Below are 9,388 nucleotides of genomic sequence, written 5' to 3'. Positions count from 1 at the left end.
AGTCCTCTGATTTAAATTCTGTCCACGGTTCATTTGTTTTGATCTCTTTTGTGATCCTCAACTCAACAAGTTCCCCTCCCCCCGCCGACGACGACCTCCACCCGACTTACAACGGCCTTTGGCACTTGATGCCGGGTTCACATACTTCCTCGTCCCGAAACCGTTCCGGGATAAAGGTGGCGTAGCTCTAACACAAAAACATAAGAATGGAAGAGACTGAAAGAGACCATAAGGCCTACACTAGCCAGTGCCATGTCCATGACCACCTATCATCCCCGTCCATAAAGTTATCTAACCTTCTCTTAAAATAACCGATACTTTCAGTACCCATTATATGGTTACTCAGTCTCTTCAATTCGTTAACCATTCTATTGGTAAACTAGTTCTTGCGTATCTCTTTTTTTAAATCTGCGGCAGCACAAAGGACCTGACACTCTGTCACAATAACAGGTTACATGACACAGTGACCTATTATAGCACTGATGGACAGCGATTCACAGAGACTTCTAGTGCCGTTGGTGGGAGTGGGAAGGTTGTGGCTAGAAGGAGTAGGGCCGTTACTGGCACTGACAGCCGCTGTCACTGGCACTAGCATTACCTGCTAGCAACCTTTACGCTTTTCGAGAAATGCCTTTCGGCTTATTCTTAAACTTTATAATTAAAGAGGATATACTGTATGACTACCCTTGTGCCGATAAGGTGCCCACTTTCGTATCTGAGTTTTGACAAGAACACCAAAGATTAACCATTTCCGTAGCCGGCTCTCGCCAATTTTTTTTTTCACTTGCCTACTGTCATTTCCTACTGATTTTGATGGGCCTTTTAGACTCTCGAAGACAGCTTTCGTATTTTAATCTATCTGCTTAGCTATATGTTGATTTGTATCTCCTATACGCACGTTTCTTGGTTAGCAAAATGTTTTAATTCCACCATTTATGTTTGGCATTGGTTGATGGTTGTCTATCGCGCATTGGAACAAATTCATCAACCGCTTCCTTGAGTATATTAATGAATATATCCAAAGTTTGTTCAACATCCTGGGTTCTGTAAATTTCTGACCAGTCGGTGTATCCAAGTATGCCTCTTAATATTTCTAAGTCTAATTGCCGGAAATTTGGTACCTTTTCGAAACTTATGCAGTTCGATGTTACACATCGATGTTGAATGTGGTCAGTGGTGCTGAATTTCGGTCAAACATTTACATCCGTTACTTGGTCATCATTAGTGGAAAGAACAATAATAATAATGATAAAAATCTGCCCGCGTGTTGGTTCGCGAATGTTTTGATTCAAAGAACTTTCCAAAATATTTGAGTAGAGCCCATGACCGGTGTGCGAATTTCATGTTCCACCTCATATAGTTAATGGTAAGTTGAAATCTCCATTGATAATAGCATCGTTCTCACTGGAAATATCCAAAATCTGCTCATAGATACCCTTTTGTACTATATTCTGCTAAGAAATCTCTATTTCCACTCTTTATCCAAGATTCAGCGACCGAGAAAATAAGTGCAATAAGACTTTGGAATTTATTTCGCAAGCTACGTGCATTGACTAAACAGATTTTTAATTGCCGACTTTGAGTGGCTACCTGATTTCTATTGTCTATGATGGGGACCAAGGACCGTTCTTCTCTAAGTTTGTTGTCCTATATGCCTCCGGTGCATCATTAACCCCTTTGGTAATTTTGAGGGTCATTTTGGTCACTTGTCCCGATTGGGTCACCACCTCAGCTACAGGTGGAGGGCTACCAGGACTCTTGCGGATCGCACTTAGATACTGCTCAGGCTAAAAGTACGGGCGCCAACAATCGGAATTGAGAGGGGAAAATTACACAAACACAAACAAATTTGGCTGGTCGCCACAACCTCGCCCTTAGGTCCAGGTTCCCCACGTCTACTTCGCTGTGCCCTGTGGACGACTGTCTCCCTCTGGAGTAAGTTTGGGCCAAATCTGAGACATGGCAGTTTCTGGCCAGATCCGTGGGTTAACCCCTTTGGTAATTTTGAGGGTCATTTTGACCACTTGTCCCGATTGGGTCACCACCTCAGCTACAGGTCGAGGGCCACCAGGACTCCTGCGGATCGCACTTAGATACTGCTCAGGCTAAAAGTACGGGCGCCAACAGGCGGAAATGAGAGGGGAAAATGACACAAACACAAACAAATTTGGCTGGTCGCCACAACCTCGCCCTTGGGTCCAGGTTTCCCACGTCTACTTCTCTGTGCCCTGTGGACGACTGTCTCCCTCTGGAGTAAGTTTGGGCCAAATCGGAGACATGGCGGTTTTTGGCCAAATCCCTTTGGTAATTTTGAGGGTCATTTTGTCCACTTGTATCGATTGGGTGACCACCTCAGCTACAGGTGGAGGGCTACCAGGACTCTTGCGGATCGCACTTAGATATTGCTCAGGCTAAAAGTACGGGCGCCAACAGGCGGAAATGAGAGGGGAAAATTACACAAAATACAAACAAATTTGGTTGGTCGCCACAACCTCGCCCTTGGGTCCAGGTTCCCCACGTGGGTAATTTTGAGGGTCATTTTGCCCACTTGTCCCGATTGGGTGACCACCTCAGCTACAGGTCGACGGCCACCAGGACTCTTGCGGATCGCACTTAGATACTGCTCAGGCTAAAAGTACGGGCGCCAACAGGCGGAAATGAGAGCGGAAATGTGACAAACACAAACAAATTTGGCTGGTCGCCACAACCTCGCCCTTGGGTCCAGGTTCCCCACGTCTACTTCTCTGTGCCCTGTGGACGACTGTCTCCCTCTGGAGTAAGTTTGGGCCAAATCGGAGACATGGCGGTTTTTGGCCAAATCCCTTTGGTAATTTTGAGGGTCATTTTGTCCACTTGTATCGATTGGGTGACCACCTCAGCTACAGGTGGAGGGCTACCAGGACTCTTGCGGATCGCACTTAGATATTGCTCAGGCTAAAAGTACGGGCGCCAACAGGCGGAAATGAGAGGGGAAAATTACACAAAATACAAACAAATTTGGTTGGTCGCCACAACCTCGCCCTTGGGTCCAGGTTCCCCACGTGGGTAATTTTGAGGGTCATTTTGCCCACTTGTCCCGATTGGGTGACCACCTCAGCTACAGGTCGACGGCCACCAGGACTCTTGCGGATCGCACTTAGATACTGCTCAGGCTAAAAGTACGGGCGCCAACAGGCGGAAATGAGAGGGGAAAATGACACAAACACAAACAAATTTGGCTGGTCGCCACAACCTCGCCCTTGGGTCCAGGTTCCCCACTTCTACTTCGCTGTGCCCTGTGGACGACTCTCTCCCTCTGGAGTAGGTTTGGGCCAAATCGGAGACATGACGGTTTATGGCCAAATCCCTTTGGTAATTTTGAGGGTCATTTTGGCTACTTGTCCCGATTGGGTCACCACCTCAGCTACAGGTCGAGGGCTACCAGGACTCTTGCGGATCGCACTTAGATACTGCTCAGGCTAAAAGTACGGGCGCCACAGGCGGAAATGAGAGGGGAAATGACACAAACACAAACAAATTTGGTTGGTCGCCACAACCTCGCCCTTGGGTCCAGGTTCCCCACGTGTACTTCGCTGTGCCCTGTGGACGACTCTCTCCCTCTGGAGTAAGTTTGTACCAAATCGGAGACATGACGGTTTATGGCCAAATCCGTGGTAATTTTGAGGGTCTTTTTGGCCACTTGTCCCGATTGGGTCACCACCTCAGCTACAGGTCGAGGGCCACCAGGGCTGTTGCGGATCGCACTTAGATGCTGCTCAGGCTAAAAGTACGGGCTCCAACAGGCGGAAATGAGAGGGGAAAATTACACAAACACAAAAAATTTGCTGGTCGCCACGACTTTGCCCTTGGGGCCAGTTTCCCATCTTTACCTCAGCGTGCCTTGTGGACGACTCTATGGTGTAAGTTTGGGGTAAATCATGACGATTCTTTTGTTGCCAAATTGCAACAACGACTTGTAACTTGAAATAACCACCTACAACCACCAATTACAACCACCAAATAAAACCACTAATCACAGTCACCATTTATAAACACAACCTTCAACCACCACTTATAACCAAAACTTACCACCACGACATACAACCACCACTTACACGACTTACAACCACCACATACAACCACCATTTTCAACCACGACATATAACCATGACATACAACCACGACTTACAACTACGACCTATAACAACCACTTATCACCACGATAAAACCACAACTTCTATCCACTACTTACAACCCCCACTTACATCCACGATATACAAGCACGACTTACAACTACTATTTACACCCACGACTTACAACCACGTCTTACAAGCACAACTTACATCCACCACTTACAACAACCAGTTATAACCATCACTTACAATCACCACATAGAACCACCACTTACAGGCAACACCTACAACCATAACTTCCAACACCTACAACCACCACTCTCACGGCTTACAACCACCACTCTCACGACTTACAATCACCACTTACAACTATGACTTACAACCACGATTTACAACCTCGACTTACTACCACCACTTGCAAACACGACTTATTTCAACTTAACAACCATCACTTACAACCACTACTTACAACTTATAACCACAACTTACAACCACGACATACAACCACCATATTAAGTCAGCACCAACAACTATGACTTACAACCACCACATACAACACCGACATACAACCAACACATACAACCACGTCCTACAACCATAACTTACAACCACGACTTACAGCTACCACTAATAAGAGCCACCTAAAACCTCCACTTACTACCACCACCTACAACCACCACTTACAACTACGACTACAACCATGACTTAAAACCATGACATACAACCACAATTTACAACCACGACTTACAACCACGACTTATAATCAAGACTTACAGCCACCACATACAACCACTACTTACACGACTTAGAACTACTTACAACCACCATTTACAACTAACACTTACAACCTCGACATACAACCACCGCGTACAACTTAAAATTACGATTTCAAAATACCAACTACACGACTTAAAACCACAACTTACAACCGCCACTTACAACCAGCACTTTCAACCACAACCTACAACTACGACTTATAACCAGCCCTTACAACCGCAATATACAACTACGACTTACAATCATAACTAACGACCACGACATACATTCACCACTTACAACCACGACTTAAAATCCCAACTTATAGCCACCACTTACAACCACCAATTAAAACCACCACTTACTACCACCATTTATAACCACCACTTACAACCAACGACCTACCACAACGACTTACAACTACGACATACAACCACAACTAACAACCACATTTAGCCAGCACCTACAACCACGACTTATTACCAGCGCATACAACCAAAATTTACAACCACCAATTACAACCACGACTTTCAACCACCACTTACAACCACGACTTCCAACCACCACTTACAACCACCACTTACAACGACTTGAAATCACAACTTATGACGTACAATCACCATCTGTAACCACAACTTACAACTTCCACTTCAAACGACGACTTATAACCACCAATTACAACCATTACTTACAAAAACCACTTATAAACATATCCTACAACCACGGCTTATCACCACGACTTACAACCACGACATAATACCACCACTTACAACCACGAGCCACAACTACCACATCCAACCACGATATACAAACATTTACAACCACGACTTATATTTATGAATTACCAACACGACTTACAACAACGACCTACAACCACATTTTAAAACCACTACTTACAACCACCACTTACAACCATCGCTTACAACCACCACGTACAACCACGTTTTACAACCACCACCAAAATCACCATCTACACGACGTACAACCACCACCTACAACCACCACTTACAATCACCACCTACAACCACCACTTACAATCACCACCTACAACCACCACTTACAATCACCACCTACAACCACCACTTACAATCACCACCTACAACCACTACTTACAAACACTTACGACCACGATTTTCAACTTCCACCCACACAACTTACAACCTCGACTTACAACCACCACCTACAACCACTACTTACAACAACGACATAACACCATGTCATGGGCTTGCTAGGTTTGGCCTAAGTTGATGGAATGTATGTAACTAATTTCGAGTCTAGGGTTAAGTCGAATTCCAGTTCCGGAGCTAGCCCGTAACACAGTGGAACGTGTAGAGATTACAGGTAAATTACGGTACGTTCCGATTAGTAGCTCAAATGAGACTGGGATGTAAGCAAGGTTGGTTAATATGGAGGTCTGCACGAAACTAAAATAATCTATATTTATGACAAAAGAAAAATAAAGATTTACTGTTTTTTACATTTATAAACATACACTCACAGTATTCTGAGGAATAACATAAATATACCTTTCTAGTGAAATACACACAACAAATATAAAAAACAAAAGTCCAAGACAATGGTTTACACTAATAAATGCAAAAACAGACGTGGTGAAACGATCAAGAGCGTCGAAGGGGAGATCAGGAAGGTGAAGTCCACAGGGCATGTAGTAAATTAGAAAGAGGGTCGGCTCGGGGCCGGTGACCTTTATATAGTTGAGGGGGGCATGGCTTAGCGATTCATGGTCATGGTTCGAAGCTGAACGTATGGCATACGTTGTCATTCGTATGAGCAACGTTGGATGTTGAGACGGCTTCAAAACTTTGATCGTAGCAGGCGGGAGATTTGAAAGTCTCATTCGATTCACGGTTGGCTATAATAACCACCACTTACAACCACCAATTACAGCCACCACATAATCGTCACTTCCAACCACTACTTACAACCAGCACTTACAACCACGAGATACAACCGTAACATACAACCACTATTTACAACCACTACTTACAAACACAACTTACATCCACCAATTACAACCACCACATATAACCACACTTTACAACCATCACCTACAACCACAACTTATAACCACCACTTTCACGACTTATAACCACCACTTGTAACCACGGCTTATTACCACGCTTTACAACGACTTACAACTTCAACTTAAAACCCACTTACAACCACCACTTATAACCACAACGTACAACCACCACGTGCAACCACAACTTACCACCACGAATTATAACCAACATAAAACCACCACTTACAACCACCATATACAGCCAGCACCTACAACCACGACTTACAACTACCACCTAAAACACCGACATACAACTACCATTTACGACCACAACTTACAACCACGGCTTATCACAATGACTTACAACCACGACTTACCCCATGAACTACGTCCACCACTTAAAACCACAAATTACAACCACGACTTACAACCACAACTAAAAACGACGATTTCTAACCACCACTCACACCACTTACAACCACTATTTATAACCACCATTCACCACTAATTACAACCACGACTTACAACCACACGCAGACATGAGATACATCCCTAGAGGCAACAGAAAATCACACAACCCTAACTTCACACCAGAAATCCAAGGCCTCATCAGACAACGAGACACACTTAAACACAATACCCCCACACCCATCCCTCAAAACATAGCAGACCAAATACAAACACTAAACACTGTGATTGCCAGTGAAATACACGAACAAAAAACACAAAATTGGCAAAACTTTATCAATACACTTGATCACAAAACAAACACCAGCAAATTGTACAAAACACTCAACAGCATTACACTGTCCAACAGTAACACAAGACGCTCTCACGCAGCAATAATCACAACAATAGACAATCTACCCTCAAACAGACAACAAGCAAACACACTCATAAATCATTTTGCACAGACAAGCCATCTCACTTCTCACCCTGACGACCGACGCACTATTCGACGTAAGAAAGGCTTTCCCACAGACTCAGACTATACACCCTTCATAGACAGTCAGACAAAACACATAATACATAATCTCAAGCACTCATCTGCCTGTGGCCCTGATAACATAAGTAACATCCACCTAAAACACATTGGACCACAAGGTATACACGCACTCACAAACATTGCAAACTGCAGCTATTCACACACTATACCCGACATCTGGAAGCATGGTAAAATAATCACCATTCCAAAATCGAACAAAGACCCAACAATCCCAACATCGCATCGCCCAATCACACTTCTCTGCACCCCCTCTAAAGTCATTGAACGCCTAATACTTCAACTTGTCACACCACACATTCCCCTTGCTGACTCACAACACGGTTTTAGACCACTACACTCCACAAACACTCTTCTGATAAACCTCACACAAAGAATTTTAGATGGCATCAATTCAGATAGGCCCCACCACAGAACACTTCTTATAACATTAGACATTAGTCAAGCTTTTGATGCTATCCCCCCCCCACAACCTAACAAATAAAATATATAACACAGACATGCACAATAACACCAAAAGATGGCTGGCCAATTATCTGGCAGGTAAAAATGCTTATGTGCCATATAATGGCCAATCATCGCACATCAGAAACATTAAGAATGGAGTACCACAGGGCTCTGTTCTATCCCCCACGCTCTTTAATCTATACATGCATGACTTACCCACACCAGACACCTCAGAAATACAAATCTCTTCCTACGCAGACGACATAACAATCACATGCACATATCGTAACACAGGCAAAGCTGCAGAAATAATCCAGCCATACCTTGATGCACTCAACACATGGTTTATCACAAACAGACTTAAAATAGCTCCAACCAAATCTACAGCAACACTTCTCAGCAACTGGACAAAAAAAAACCCACAAATACATACCTCGTCTCTACATCAACAACACTCTAATACCACACACAAACACACCGAAAATTCTTGGTGTAACATACGATACATCCATGTCTTTCAAACAACACATCACAAACATAAAAAACAAATGCACACCTAGACTTAACGCACTTAAGTCAATCACTGGAACAACATTTGGACAAAACAAAGAAACTAATACAACAATATACAAACAATGCATACGCTCAGTGATGAATTATGCGAGTCCTGCATGGGCTCCTAATCTCAGTGAGACACACCACAACACCCTTCAAATCATACAAAACAAAGCCCTAAAAACAATTACAGGCTGCACAAATACAACACCTACAGACCATTTACACCATGAAACAAAAGTTATCAAAGTCATGCATCACCTCGACATGAGAGGCACACAAACACTTGCTGCAGCCACCACAAACACATCACACCCACTACACTACATAGCAGAACACCCACACACACCAAGAAACATAAAAAAACACCCAAAGACCTGTATCACACACAGATACTCTCTTCTCTTCCTCCACAACCACCAAATACCAGCCTCCGGAAATGTATTCATAATCATATCACTCACCGCTCCATTAACACACTGAAAGACAACA

Source organism: Oratosquilla oratoria, chromosome 33 (assembly GCF_046742065.1).
Source record: "Oratosquilla oratoria isolate Oo_2021 chromosome 33, ASM4674206v1, whole genome shotgun sequence".
NCBI lineage: Eukaryota > Metazoa > Arthropoda > Malacostraca > Stomatopoda > Squillidae > Oratosquilla > Oratosquilla oratoria.
This window is presented reverse-complemented; position numbering follows the sequence as displayed.